At 37.7% G+C, this 15,976-nt stretch overlaps 1 protein-coding gene across 6 annotated transcripts in view; it reads left to right on the forward strand.

The window, feature by feature from the left end:
- Positions 1–15,976, forward strand: part of KCNIP4 (potassium voltage-gated channel interacting protein 4) — a 430,009-nt gene that overhangs the window by 300,539 nt on the left and 113,494 nt on the right. The gene's annotated exons all lie outside the window — the stretch shown is intronic.

A 15,976-nucleotide genomic window follows, 5' to 3' on the forward strand; every position in this document is an offset into this window, starting at 1 on the left:
GTAGAGGGTTTTTTTTTTTTTTTTCCTACTACATTAAAACTGTGTAAAACCAGGAATCTTGCAGTACGTTTGATGTGGTATGTGTGTGAAGAATGCATCAAATTATAGTCTATATGTGAGTTGAAGGAGCTTATTCAAAAGATAATAAATTTACAGCTAATATTGCAAATGAGCATCTGCAGTCTGAAATTTAAAACAACACAATTTCTATGCAAAATGTTACTATTATGAGGTTTTAGTCCAGTAATTACTCATCTATATTAGTGAGATTATCATGTTATTAATTTCTATTATAACCTTTTTAAAATGGTGGGTGTTCAAGGACTCTCTTGAAATTCTATTTTTGTGGGGACACCAGTGAAGCAGTGTCAAAGGATTTTTTTTAATGCCAAATCAGCAATGTGTTTTAGTAAGTTAGACGGTCCTTTGAAAAGTACTTATAGAATGCAATTTGTTTGTTTTCCTAAGCTTCTCAAGAGATTTTTTTTTGCTCAGTGTTATATAATCTAGGGAATATGGCTTTTCTTATAAGAAGAGGAACAGTTTATCACCACTAATTCTCTTTAAGTTGGGGTGGTTTTGGGCTGTAATAAACTTGTTTAGCTGCAGTTTTGACATACAAAATCTATGTCAATGTACATTCACTAGTTTTCCTGCTTGTAGGTGGGGTTTTTGTGTGTTTTTAAGGCACTGTCCTTGTCATGTTAGCTGTAGAGTACTTCTAAGTATGTTTCTCTGTTATGTTTTATAGGTAGTGTACAGTTTTCTGTAAATGAACCTTATCAAAGTTCTGGAAGTCTGTAACAAGTTTTTCAGGATGTTTCAAAAACACCTTTTTATCTACAAAGGTTTACAAAAATGAGTAAATCTTTGATAAACATTGTGGTACAACATAGCAGAGCAGTGATTATTTGTGGTAGCTTGTAGTAATAAGAAATCATGTATTAGTCTCCTTGAAAATCTTTTGTCAAATTTATCCTCAAAACTGCACTGAACACCTTCCTCTTTGTGAAGGTTAGTCAAAAACCATTTTCTTATTTCAATGAATGTTCTTGTCTGCAGTGTGAAATGGAAATATGTGCATTTCTTGAGTTCATTTTAAATGGTTTTGGTAAATATTACCTCACAGTTTGTTGCTTTGAGGAAAAAGGCAACAGTAATAGTTTTATTAAGATGTGTTAAGAATGAGTCTAAATCCAGGTTAGGTATAACAGATAAATTCAAAATAAACTGTTTTGAAAGATTAACTAAAAAAATTCTCATTGGTTCCTAGCTGCCTACTTCCTCAGCAGTATAAATACTGCATCCACCCTGGTTTGCATGAAATGTATTGGTACAAGTTGTGTTACATTGGGTGAAGGAGTAGAGATGAGGAATTGGGATGTTCTGCTCAATTTGTGACTTGTGACCTTGTCTTGAGTAAGTCACTTGACAATGGTCTTATCTGGTCCTTTGTAAGCAGCATATACTGCGTGTGCTACACTTATAAATGAACACAGTCAAACTAGGGAGAAGATTTATGGCCCATTAAATACCCTGCACTGAATGGTGGCATGTAGGTATATAATCCGTGATAAATACGAAGTGGCTAATTTCGGAGCAGTTACATATCTGCACGTCAGATCATCCACTAACTTGAGTCATCCTCCTCTTAGCTCAATGCATGAAAGGTTTAAAAAGTCTTTAAATATATGATGTTATGCAGTGCTATATAAATGTATTTATTAATGTAATGAATAAATGAAATTTTAGCAAATTTTGGTCCAGGTTTGGACCAAATGTTTCTTCAAGTTCTAAAAACTGGTTTAGAATACGTCATAGAGGCTTGAACAAGAGGAGTAATGAAGAAAACCTGAGATCTGGGTTGATTCTCAGATTATTTTCCTTCCTACGTAGTCTGTGTTGTCAAATGAATATTGCAACCTATGCCTTGCCCAGCTTTAGTTGGACAAAATCCTTTATAGAAAGGTACATTCTTTTTTGGTCAATTATTTCTTGATGATGTTGGAAAATGTAAGTAGAGAAGTACATGCTTCTCTTTACTTTGAAAGTTTGACTTAAATAAATAAAAATTAATTTCCTGGTGTGTTGTGATGTGTGAATACTTAAGAAGACCAAAAGGTATTAATCATTGAAATGGTTCCCATTTTGAAAGTGACTCCAGCTGAGAGATTTCACTGAAACCAAAAGAGCAATATGAGTATTTTCTTAAGGAAGTCGAGTAGTCAGCCAAATACTGCTTGCCACTTTCCCATTAAGTGAATCCTGCAAATTCTTCATTATTCTGGAAATCCAATAAACCACTAGGAGTGGAAAATTAATTAATTAGATGTTATTAAAGTCCAAGAATGGAAAGCAGATCTGGCCTCTACCCCTGGCTTTTGTTGTTTCATTTTGTGATCTGAACATTACTGAGCCTCTGAATACACCTTTGGTCTCTGCCTTACGATGACTCTCAGACTTCAGGGTAACTTCTCTCATTTCTGATTACTGCTGATGGAACTTGGTCTTTGACTTGCACTGTGTTTTCAGATTACAGATTAAACAGACCATGTACACTCAAAAACTTGCTATGAAATTGTATTGGGTCTGGCTGATCCCCATAGAAGCCGTTCAGTGCTGTGCTTGTAGTGGTACAGCTAGGAAGGTGGTGATCACACACTGGGATGCTGGCTGGTGCTGAGCAGCACAGCACCACAGCTGTCTCTCCAGCCTTCTTCCCCCTTGTAGGCAAGATCTCGGCAGGGGATGTAGCCAGGACAGCTGACCCAAAGTGACCAATGGGATGATATAAATGCTGAGAGAAAGGAGGAGGAAGAGGGGGCATTTGTTGTTTAAGACATCTGTCTTCTGGAGCACCTGCTACGCATACTGAAGCCCTGCTTCCCAGCAGGTGACTATGCATCGCCCGCTGATGGGAAGTAGAGAATAACATCTTTTGTTTTGCTTTGTTTCTGCACATGCAACGTTTTGCTGTAGCCTCGTTAAACTGCCTTTGTCTTGAAAGACAAGGGTTTTCTTTTAATCTTATTTTCTTATTTTTTCATCTTATTTCCCCCCCCCCCCCCCCCCCGTTCTGAGTGGAGTGATACAGTGGCTTGATGGGCACCTGGCATCCAGCCAAGGTCAACTGACCACAGAAATGTCCTGTCAATGCCTCCTAAGATCTGATCAGTAAAATCTTTGGAGATGATTTTCACAGAGAAGCCAATATTTATTTAATGTGCCATAAAACATGATGTGCAATTCATAATTTCTTATGCACAGAACACTACCAATGGAATGTATTCCTGTGCTTCAGAGGTCCCACAATTATTGTGGGCACAGTTAGACCCCATTTTTCATGTTTTTTCAATATATGAAGTTATGGCAGTACAATGTATATGTATAATCAAAGTATGAGCGTGCTTTCTCTTTCCCAATGGAAACACGATAAAAGCAGCAAATTCACCTAATCCTTGAGATTAAGACAAAATAAGTCTAAAACTACACCAGCATCTTTTTTTGTTCATTAATTAGTTAATAGATGCTTGTAAAACTCTAAGCATCATATTTAGTGTGTTTTCATCATTTTCAGCTAGAATGCTTGACTACTGTGATACCCAGTAAAAGGAAAATTCTCATTATTTACTTTTTCTAAAGACCTGTGTCTACAGAATACTGTCTCGCTATGACCTCTGCATCTTTACTGTTCAAGACATTTGTAAAAAAGATGACATGAAACAGTTCATGCAGAACATTTTCAATATTTTTACTCATGGCTGTTATAGCTATAACCCATAGTTTTTGAAAAATAGTACACAAACTTGGTAGAACAAAACCTGCAGTAATTTACTAGAACTAGATATTTAGTGCTAAAGACATTGTTACTACATAATTGCCAGCATTTCTGCTAATTTCACTGTAAAATTTTGGATGTGGGCATTTAAGTGTGGGAAGACAAGATGCAATATTTTTCTGATGGTCTAGTAATAATTAAAAAGTTAAAAAATTGATATTTTATTGGGGGAGGGGTTACCTGTTAACACACAAGGGTGCTAATAAGAAACCTTTATTACAGTAGGCTGCGCAAACATTTCTAAAAGTACTTCTGAGATCTGCTCAATATCCACCATTTATTTTAACTGTGTCTTTCTCAGGCCTTACAATGATAAATGTGAAAGGCTGAAGAGGGTAAAGGGACTTCTATGAGAACATAAGTTAGATCAGTGGGATAATCGCAGTAATTCAAACTTCTTTCATATTGCGATCAAACTAGATCTGAGAAAGTTCCCTTTTTCTGTAAAGCAGCATAGCTTCAATACACAGATAGCAAACTAAGGCCAAAGGTGGAATACCTTGCTCAAAGATAACCAAAATCCTGGAGCACAAATGTGGAAAAGAGCCCGAGACTCTTTATGTGCTCCCCCCATTAAGAAAGCAAAGCCTGCTTTTTCTTCATTATTCTTCTTTGCTAAGGGCGTGCATCTCTGATGTCTAAAAATTCAGTAGTGAATTGTAGTGAACAGAGCTACATCTGGCTGCTGATCAGTCACCAGCGGTGTTCCTCAGGGTTCAATTCAAGGGCCAGTTCCGTTTCATACATCTACCAGTGTTCTGGGTGCAGGAGTTGAATGCACCATTAGCAAGTTTGCCGGCAATACCAAACTGCGAGGTGCTGTTGACTCTCTCAAGGGACAGGAGGCCTTGCAGAGAGGGATCTAGATAGATTGGAGCATTGGGCAACAAGTAATGGGATGAAGTGGAACAAGTCCAAATACCAGATTTGCACCTGGGCTGGAGCAACTCTGTGTACAAGTATGAATGGGGAGAGGAGTGGCTTGAGAGCAGCCCTGCAGAAAGGGGGCTGGAGGGCAATGGGCAGCAGGCTCGGCACGAGTCAGCAGTGTGCCCAGGCAGCCAAAGGGGGCAAGCCGTGTCCTGGGGTGCAGCAAACACAGTGTAACAAGCCGGTCACGGACGTGACGTCCTGCTGTGTTCAGCACTGGGGCGGCCTCCCCTCCAGTTCTGTGTGCTGTGCTGGGCCCCCCACTTTAAGAAGGATGTTCAGGTACCGGAGTGTGTCCAGAGGAGGGCAACAAAGCTGGTAGGAATATCCTGTGAGGAGCAGCTGAGGGCTTTGGGCCTGTCTAGTTTGGAGAAAAGGAGGCTGAGGGCCAACCTCATTGCTCTCTGCAGCTTCCTGAGGAGGGGAGGTGGAGAGGCAGGTGCTAAGCTCTTCTGCCTGGTATCCAGGGATAGGATACATGGGATGCTATGGGAAAAGTTTAGTCAGGATTTTAGGAAGCATTTCTTTGCTAAGAGGGTGGTCAAATGCTGGAACAGGGTTCCGAAAGAGGCGGTTGATGCCCGAAGCCTGTCAGTGTTTAACAAGCATTTGGACAATGCCCTTAAGAACATGCTTTAGCTTTTGGTCAGCCCTTTATTAGTTGAGCAGTTGGAGTAGACAACTGTTGTAGGTCTCTTCCAACTGAAAAAAATCTGATTTATTCTATGTATTTATTGTAAGAGAAAAACTGCAAGAAAATTACTGAATCCTGTACTTATTATGTTTTGGAATCTGTAATGTCAGCATAAAATATGATTAAGTTCACATTGCTCTTGAAATCAGCCCCCCCATCACCGGATATACTCCAGTATTTTTTTATTTCCATGTTTTTGTGAAATTAATATTGAAGAGGAAAGTGAATTCTGTATAACGGAGCATTGTTTCTTTGTTTGAAGTTTTACAGCTATATACTTATCAATAGCCATATCCTTTATGAAGACAAAATACTCCTGAGACCTTATGGATTATTAGAATTACTCAAAGCAGCTACCTGCATGTTAAGTCATGGAAGCAAACCTTTAACTTTTGCCAGTGTCTGGATAGCACTTACACAATGCATGGTTTCTTTCTGCCAGAAAGTTCTCAGAATTGACTCTTTGCAATTATTTTGCTAATAGATTAGAGCTAATTGGATCCTGACTGTTTTTTGTTTTTTTTTTAATCACAGAAAATATCGGAAGTGTAGTTGAGGATTACTTAATTTTTTTAGTACATAGTTTGTCATTGAGGTTCACTGCCAAGACAGTCTAGGGTTTTGACATGGATTTGTCAGTCTCCTGGTAAATCACAAAGATTGAGAGAGATTTGTTGTGACCGTTAACGCCTTGTCATGCTAAGGGTTAGATGTTTCTTTCACATCAGTTATAAGAACCTATTGCCAGGAGGCAACCATTAAAACTGTCTCTTTCACACAATGTGAATTCAGTCGTGACAGCAACTAGCACATCATTTGCAATTTCTTAAAATAATTTGTACTCGTTTTAGTGTTATATGCTGTGCTCTTCCTTTAAGTCAAATTAGTTTATAAGTGTAATAAAAATCAAATGTACTAATCCATTCAGGTTTACGTGCAACTTTGGGTATTGACCACAACTTTTTCATTATTTTTTTTTAACTTACCAAAGTTGGAGTAAACCATGCAATCTTTTTGGAAACTCCACACACACACACACACACACACACACACACACACACACACACCCGCCCCCCAGTGGAACTTTTGGACAGTTCCCACCACAGCAACCTGTGTGACAAAGCAGTATTTGCAAGCTACAGTGCTCTGCCTGGAGCCCTCTCCAGTGGCAAGTTCTCTTTTTCAACTGTCTGTCAGCAAAATGCTGGCATGACATTAAATGCATCTCATCTAAGATAACATTGAGAGAGTGCTACTACATTGTAAGAGAATCTTGACAGCATTTTAGAAATATCTTCATTGGAAGAAAAAATCTTTTTGTTTAAATAAGAATTACTGTTTCAATTTACTACATAGTGATCATAACTCCTATGTAATATTAACCAGTGATGCACTACCAGAAAATGCTGTAATTGAATCGATTACTGAACCAAATCATAGCTTAGAATAGAGATACGTGCACACATTTTTCTCTTGTTCCATTGGGGAAAAGATAGTTTCCACTTTGTTAAAAGGCTGACAGTCCTCTCTGCCAATTCTGTCTCGCTACTGAGATATCATCACATCTGTTATAGATGTTCTCTGGTCAATCAGATTATTTCTGTTTATAAAAAAACTGTTTTTAGTAAGTATATAAATTATGCAGTACACCAGGAGGAAACTGCTATTATCTATCATGGAAATCTGAATGTAAGATGCATACCACAGCATGCACAGCAAAACTACAGGGTGAAAATAAAGTTTATTTAGAAATAGGACTAATCATTAATTTAGTTGATTAACAATAGTACAATTCTTATTCTTTAAATAGAATATTAAAAAGTGATCCAAGCTGTATCAGCCAAAAGATTGTTCAAGAGACAGCTGCTGCACTTCTGTGTTGTTTAAATAATTAATACCATGTTGGAAAGTGTTAATTTAGATGGTACTACAGTTACCACCCATTTCAGGTTTGTCCATACCTGAACATATAAATTGGATTACAAATTCGTAGTCTTTAAATGAATTAGACACCAAACTTCCATGAATAACCAAAAGCTATTTCATACAGCCCATGTAAACATGGAATAAATTTATTTTGTTTGTTTGTTTGTTTTTAAGGTCTGCATTGCTGGGCACAATCTTTAACCATAACAGGGGAAAACATGAATTTAGTTGAAACTATAGCAGAGTGATCATTTATGTCTCTGTGTCCAGGAATTAATCCACTTTGAAGAGTTTCTTTGAGATATTCAGAAAAATGAAATAAGGAAACAAATGCTCTCAGAGCTGGATCGCTCACACTTTTTACACTTTAAGTTAAAATAACTTTTTTGTGTTTTCTATCTTGCTCGTTTAATGAAATTTTTATCATCCTAAACACCCTTAGTGCCCTCTTTGGTTTTGAGGATATTGAGCAGATGAGTCATGAGTCTCTAAATGAGGTGTTCATAATGAGAACACTGGAACCGCTTTTGAGCAAAAAGCTGTACTTGAAAACTTAGATTTTTATAAAGAACAGCATGTCAAACATGCCATACCTGCTTTTAAAACAGCTCTGCTAATAGTGATCCTGCTTCTATGCCTCTGTTGCCCAGCACGAAACTTAACAAAGATGATCTACAAAGGCAGGATGTGTCTGAGGTGGGAACAGAAAAGATTTATGAATGACTATGTCAGCTTAATGTGAGATACCAATCAAGTCTCTTGTAAAAAAGAAATTTAATGATAATACGCAGCTAAAGATCTGCAGAAGGTTTTCAAATAATTTATTAATCCCTGTGATTTTTATCTTGATAAAATTTATTAGCTGTTCTCAGGGATGTTTCAGTCATTGGTAACTGTTTTTGATATACAAGATGCAATGTGAATGTATAGAAGTAATACATTATTAATAATATATTTATTCATTTTTCTTAAACTGCTTTTTCTACTGCATAAGGCAATGAAAGCTATTTAAAAGGATATTATTATTTATGAAAATCATCAATACAATGCAACAGCAGGAAAGTCTGCAATTGTGCATGTAAGGAGATGCTGCCACTGAAACAGCTGGGGTTACTGCACTCATTACAATACTAGCAGGAATCCAGAGAAATGGAAAAGAATATTTGGAACTTTGCACAGTTCCAAGTCAGTTCAATATTTGTACAGTAGGTGGTCAGGAAAGTGTTTTTCTCTACAACACTGTGATCAAGTTTCTATTCTGCATTTGTTCAATTAAATGCCTCATGAAATTTAAGGCAGTTTGGCAATATGCTTGCTGGAATGCATGGAAGGGGTGGAAAAAAAGCCCCAAAACCATTACAGCACGTAATCTTTCCCACTATATTGATAATGCTGGATTCTGTTCTTAAATAACTGTACTAGAGAATAGAAATAATAGCCTGATAATAAAACGTGCCAGGATGCACACTAAATGTGCTTAGAGATTGAATCTTAATGCCTCACAATTCCAGCTGATTAGACAATTGTCTCTTGAATTAGCAGCTGTGCCCAGACCTCTGCAAGAACACCGCTGGTTGGAAGTCAGGGGCCTTTCTTTAGTATAAAGTTGAATTCAACTTTTCTTGAATCAAAGGCAGACACTATATGACTGTTAGCAAGTAATGCAATCAAAAATAGCTTAGTAGATTTAAGCATTTTTTTCCTTCTGGGAGGACCACTAAGAAATCAGTGTCCCACCAAAAAGACAACTGAATGGAGGGTGAAAGTGACCATGGCCAGTCCCTCATCATTTCCCACTGCTCCTGTTGAGGGAGAAAAGCAATTCCCATTCCCAGTGGAATGGTGAATGACCTGGGAAAAGTGAAAAATCTCAAGGAGCAGAAATGCAGTATCATCTCCAAAGTGGCTGTCATCTGGTGTGGTAGCAGGTGAGGGGTGTCTGCAGGTAAAGGGGAGAAGGGGAAACAGCAGTCTATGAGGATAGGTGTCAAGGAAACTGTGAAACCTCTGTCTGCGATTCCACTTTGGGCAAGAGAGCATACAGAGAAAACTGTTTCACTCTGCCTGCATTCTCCACCCGTCCCTCTGTTTATTTCTGAAATACAGTAGACCTATCAATATGCAAGTAGAAGGGACTTTTCTCAGCTCTTTTATAGGCACATGCCTGAGTAAATGTCAGATTTAGGACTTCTGAGAAGTAGACCATCTATGTGGGATTCAAAACACTAATCTTTATAAGAGTGATCTGTAACAGAAGATGTAATGGCATGTTCTTTTTGCACAGCAGCCTAGCAGTAAAAGCTTGTGGGATCAAAAAGAATAAGAAAGTGCGGCCTGTTTCTGTAGTCTAGAAAAAAGGCTGCTTGCCAGTAGCATGAAGTCCTACATTTCTGCCATTCTTTAGTGCTTGCTAAACATTTTCCATTTAAGATTACTCAAATGGACTGGATAAGGATAATATGAAATACAAGCAAGAGTACTCAGTTTAGTCAAGTGTGGGAAGCCTGCATTCAGCTCATCGTAACTATGGAAAATACAATGAAGTGACAGATTACAGTCTCACGTTATTAAGTTGTAGAATAACTATTGTATTATTCAGTATTTTGAACAACTAGGATTTTAAGAAATCTTAAATAGATTCATACTATTTTTCATTAATTGTACAGAACACATTTCATTTGATCCTCAAAAGATTTATAACGAGTAAAACAAATTTATTTTCTATTGTGAATGACTACTATAAAAAAAGAAAAATCTCTTTATTGTACAGATTTTTCTCCACTTGCTTTAGTTGTTAATTTGACCATCTACTTAATATGATTAAACATGGAATGAAATCTTTTCAATTAAAATCGGCATACCTTTCACCCTTTTGTTTAACTTCCGCATACCGCAATGGGTTGAGCTCATAAGATGACAAAAATATGAGTGGAGATGGAAAAAAAGCTCAAAAAGCAAAATTCAGACTAAAAATTTTGTTGAATGTTAGTGATGGAACTGTAGGCATTAGCAAGAGGTGAAGGGGTTAACAGAATAGCAATCACTCACATATCAATGGTTATCATAATTGGACCTGAAATAATTTTTCAACAAAGTAAGCCTTACAATTGAGTGTTTTCCTTGAGAGAAAGAAGATAACTGAAAAGATAATGCTGAAACGGTTAACCACCACCATGATGATATTGTGGCAAAGGTGGGGTTTAGTTCTCTGAAGGTAGCACAAAAGCTCCTGCTCTCACTCCTGGACTATGCAGTGTTTGAACAAGAATTTACTGGAGGTTTCTATTGTATATGAAATCTCTGTCAGTAGAAAATATTACTTCAAGTGCAGAGATATTTGAATACTTATGTCATCCTCAGTGTACTGCTGATTGAGTATGGCCAAGTCAAAAAGGACAACAGAAAGACATAGCATTTGAAACTAGTTTTGCAACATTTATCTTTACATACTTCATATCTTTTGTCTTGGAATGCTCATAGGAGTGTAACATTCATAAAGGAATTATCCTGTGTACAAGGAGGCTGTCTCATTTTTAATTTGTACCACATTCACAGCCATTACAACCTGTCAATGTGAAGTATTCTACCTGGCCTTGTGCAGAGCATTTGACGCTGTCCTGCACAACATCCTTGTCTCTAAATTGATGGATCTGATGGGTGGACCACCAGTGGATAAAGAATTGGTCACAATCAAAGTTGTGGTCAACAGCTCAATGTCCAAGTGGAGACCAGTGAGGAATGGCATTCCTCAGGGGTCAGTATGGAGATCGATGCTGTTTAACATCTTTGTCAGTGATGTGGACAGTGGGACCTGCACCCCCAGCAGGTTTGCTAATGACACCAAGCTCTGTGGCACGGTTGACACGCTGGAGGGAAGGGATGCCATCCAGAGGGACTTTGAGAGGTGGACCCATGCACACCTCATGAAGTTCAACAAGGCCAACTGTAAGGTCCTGCACTTGGGTTGGAGCAATCCCAAGCACAAATACAGGCAGGGTGGACAATGGATTGGCAGCAGTCCTGAAGAGAAAGACTCGAGAGTGATGGTGGATGAGAAGGTTAATATGACTCAGCAATGTGCACTTGCAACCTAGAAGCCAACTGTATCCCGGGTGGCATCAAAAGAAGTGTGACCAGCAGGTCAAGGGAGGGGATTCTCCCCCTCTACTGTGTTCTTGTGAGACCCCACCTGCAGTGCTGCATTCAGCTCTGGGGACCCCAACATAAGAAGGACCTGGACCTGTGGAGCAAGTCCAGAGGAGGGCCACAAAGATGACTGGAGGGCTGGAGCACCTCTGCTATGAAGACAGGCTGATAGAGTTGGGGTTGTTCCACCTGGAGAAGGGAAGGCTCCGGGGAGACACTACAGCAGCCTTCTAGTACCTAAAGGGGGCCTACCAGAAATCTGGAGAGGGACTTTTTACAAGGGCATGTAGTGATAGGACAAGGGGCAGTGGCTTTAGACTGAAAGAGGTAGATGTAGACTAGATATTAGGAAGACTTTTTAACTGTGAGGGTGGTGAGATACTGGAAGAGGTTGCCAAGAGAAGCTGTGGATGCCCCATCCCTGGCAGTGCTCAAGGCCAGGCTGGATGGGGCTTTGAGCAACCTGGTCTAGCAGAAGGTGTCTGTGCCCATGGCAGGGGGGTTGGAACTAGATGACTTTCAAGGTCCCTTCCAACTGAAACCATTCTGTGATGATTCTATGATTCTACAACTATTATTTTTTTTCCCCAATATTGATGTGAAATTATTATTGTTAATATATCTAAATACGATAGCGTTTGTATATAGCAGAATTCCTATCAAAGTATGCTGCTTCTTTCTTTTCATTAGCGGTATCTCCTAATGGATGTAGGTCAGCTCGGCTTCTGCTTCTGTCTGCCATGTCACTTATGCCAATGGACGTGGCTTTTCTTCCACTTGTTTTTGTTTCTTTTTTTTTTTTTTTTCTCTTTAAAACTTCCAATACAAACATGCAGAAAATATCTATCAAGTTAATGTCACATCTATTGAGGTTTATTGTTGGTTTTCTTTTTGAGTGAAGTAAACCTGTTCATGAGCTTTGGAGGAATGAAACTCTTCCAAAACATTTAGCAGTACTCTTTAAAACTCTAATTCCTTCTGTAACATCAGTCAGTGCCACACGCCACGTATGTAAGCAGTAAATACAGAAATGTAATTCTTTCTGGTAACATTATGTATATGCTCAAGTTTTACCGACTTCAGTACATCCTGAAGACGTGCTTCTTCCAGTGTTATCCTGGCTAATGGTGATGTTCTGTAGTGGAGTTAGTCTCATTATTTCAGTAGAGTGATAAATATTAAATATTCTAATACCAATATGTGAATCTTCGGGTTCCTGTAGTATTAAAAGGCTCAGTAATTGCATTTATTGAGTATAATAGTAGATCAGTGGTGACGAGAATTACGTAGAGTACATATTAATCGGCATTGGTGTAACTTGCCTTTGTAGTTCTACTATTAAGACACAGCAATATCACACAGTGGATTGTCAGAAGTACTGGAGTCCATGGTCAGTTGATCACATAATGGCTAAAAGAATCTAAATCCTAGACCAACTAAACACCCAAAGAAATATTTCCTAGCATAAGAAGTAGAGGAATTTCTGTCAAACAGCTTTTTTTTTTTTTTTTTAACTTTTTGAAGTAAATGTTAATTTCCTTGTTTTAGCTGATACAATTTAGCACCCTGACTTGAGGAAATTGCTGGAAGGGGTTAGGAATCAGTATGCTCTACCTACCTGATTTACTGTCAGTGCATTTTAGTAAGTTATATTTCAGCATTTACTTCAAGGCAGAGATAGCGTAATCGAGTTTCAGTGCATGAGACTGAGTCATAGTATCTGTCAGCGTTCTTGATCTAAAAAAACAGTCTAATTTGTGCTACTTCTTAAAATCTTAACAAAGACATTAAAATCTTCTGGATAGATGCCCTTTTTAATGTTAATAGAAATCTTACTTTTGTATTTTAAATCTACAAAGATTCAATAATTATAAGTAGAAAGTGCAATGTATCACCAAAAGAAATTTTAAAATATATGTATTCATATATTTTCTTCATATATTTTGGGTTCTGCTTCATATTCACTTGGAAAACAGAAAAAAACAACCTTTGAGAGAATAGGTTGAATTAATAGAAAGTACCTATTTCAAAATACTCAACAGGGCTTACAGCACTGTAGGACTTGCTCATTTTTATGAATGGTAACTGGAATGTGAGTCTGGATTTCAGTTATTCCAATACAAATTACTTTGACTCCAGACATCACTTGGTGCCATTCTTTAGGTTCAGCAGTACTATAAACATTTTCTTTCTGTGAATGTTCTGTCTGTTGATGCTATCTTCCTCAGCTGTGCATTGCTCTTGTCTCATTTATATAACATTGTTTATTGCCTTTGTTGAGTGGATTCAATTGTTATACTGAATGAGAAATAATTAACTTTTGTATACTATCTATGCTATTTAAAGAAAAGTTTGCAATGTCCAAATCCTGCCAGAAGCCAGGTAATCACTCCTGCTGCTGCTGTATTTTTCCTTTTTCCTTCCCATGAGCTCATTTTTTCTTTTCTCCTCTTTTTTTTTTTTTGATTTTCTAACTATCTGACTTCAGTCAGCTATTACTGACTGCCTGCTTCACTCCCTCTGTATATACAATGCATACAATTGTAAAGCTGAAGCTAGTATTTCCTAATTTGTATCTAATGCTTGAAACAGCATAGCCTCGAAAGATCCGTTGGATATAACTCATTATGATATTTCATATGCAAGAATTAAAAAAAATAGTTTTTCCTTAACAGTCTTGGTGATTATTAGCAGAAATACCATTCTCAGCACTAGTATTCAGCACAACAGCTTGCTACATACAAAAGTAGCTTTCCTTTTTAGCAGGTGACAATACCAATCAAAACTAATTTGCAGTTGCAGTACTTACCTAGCAGAATATATGAATTGGAAATGGCATAGTACTGTGACACAGCTGCACTGCAGCTAGTTTAGTAGAGATTAACATGTATGGAATAAGATTTAAAACAACAGTTTGGTTTTGATTACTTTGCTTTATTAATTTGCAATAAACTAGACTAGGATAAAGCTTCTTAGAACTTTGTAACATAATTAAAGATGCTCCAGTTTCCAAGCAAAAAGAAAACCTTACTTTCCTCTATTTCATATAGAAATGTTTCTGTGTGAAGTAAGGTTTTCAGGCTCTTTACTGCTGTGCCCTCTGTACAGAGCTATGGACACCAACCAAAGCAGTGACAGATAAAATATGGCTGAGAAAGTAACACTTTCTTGTCTCTTTTTAGGCAGATGATTCTTCCTTGTTTCAAAGACACCTTAAGAAAAAAAAAAACAGACTTAATGTTACAGAAGGGTCAATCCGTGTCCTCACTGGCAAATGGTACATTCTGCAGTCAAAATTTATTCAGGAGAAAAATGGTAGCACATTACCAGGGGAGGGATGTGGGGGATAGAGGTAACTCTTCTTATAAAGGTGGATCTTGAATTTCACCATGGGAGGCTTCTGCACTGCTAGTAAGCGTTGTTGATTCATTGTGGACTGTATGTATGGTCACATGTACACACCTGGAGATTAATTAGACTAAGTGTTAGATTTGGGGGCTTGGTGGGCTACTTGTCTGGACTAGAAACTTCATAACTCTGTTAACTTAGAAGCAAGGACTTTCTATTTAGATTTTGGGGGTTTTAAGATTTTAATTGACTGTCCATCACTGCAGCTACTGACAAAGGAGCAGCAACTATTAGAAAGGGAGGGGTATACTTCAGTGATACCTTCAGTGATTCAGAATGCTGCAGAGATTTTTACTGCTAAACTGCTTGAATCTGGTTTTCTGCCTCACTTCTCTTGTTTTTCTTTCGCTTTCCTTCAGTTCAGTTTTGTAAAGTATAACCCGTTTGTTTTTGCTAAACAGCAGAAGTGAACTATAGAATTAAACAAAGCAGAAGCAGAACTGCTGATGTACCAGCAGTGGTATCTGGTGTGTCTGATGGGTCCACAAATGTACAAAATTGGAAGCCAAAGGTTTTTTATGTGTTAGTAGAAAAAAAATTTACTTGGAGGGATCATATTCTGCAAACAGATAAAGATACAGTGGTGGTTATGGAAGGGAGAAGCAGCTGATCAGCAAGCACAATGAAGATATCTCTTAAATTTAGAAGCAGATTGGTACTTGCTATTCATAATAAATTGGTTTGCAACTTGGGGGTAAAAATAAAGATATTTAACAAATGTTGATAGTCACTCTTTTATAGAGTGCTGGAGGCAGAGCATGAACGATTACAGCTGTATGAGAAAGGCTGCTCTTATTTCTCAAGGAAAATGAAAACAGCAGATAAAAGATGGCAGATGGATGAAAGTGACATAATATTTTATGGACCTAAGTTCCTGAGATATTTCTGTGCAATAACAATATAAATCTTCTCTAGTATTTACTAGCATTCAAAAAATGAAAAATGCATTACCTTCTGTCAGTTACAGGGTGTACAAACAGATTGTCAGTGATGAACAAGTATTATCTGTCCATTTTATAAGCGTAATTGTTGGT

This window comes from Falco peregrinus, chromosome 2 (genome assembly GCF_023634155.1).
Source record: "Falco peregrinus isolate bFalPer1 chromosome 2, bFalPer1.pri, whole genome shotgun sequence".
Classification (NCBI taxonomy): Eukaryota; Metazoa; Chordata; class Aves; order Falconiformes; family Falconidae; genus Falco; species Falco peregrinus.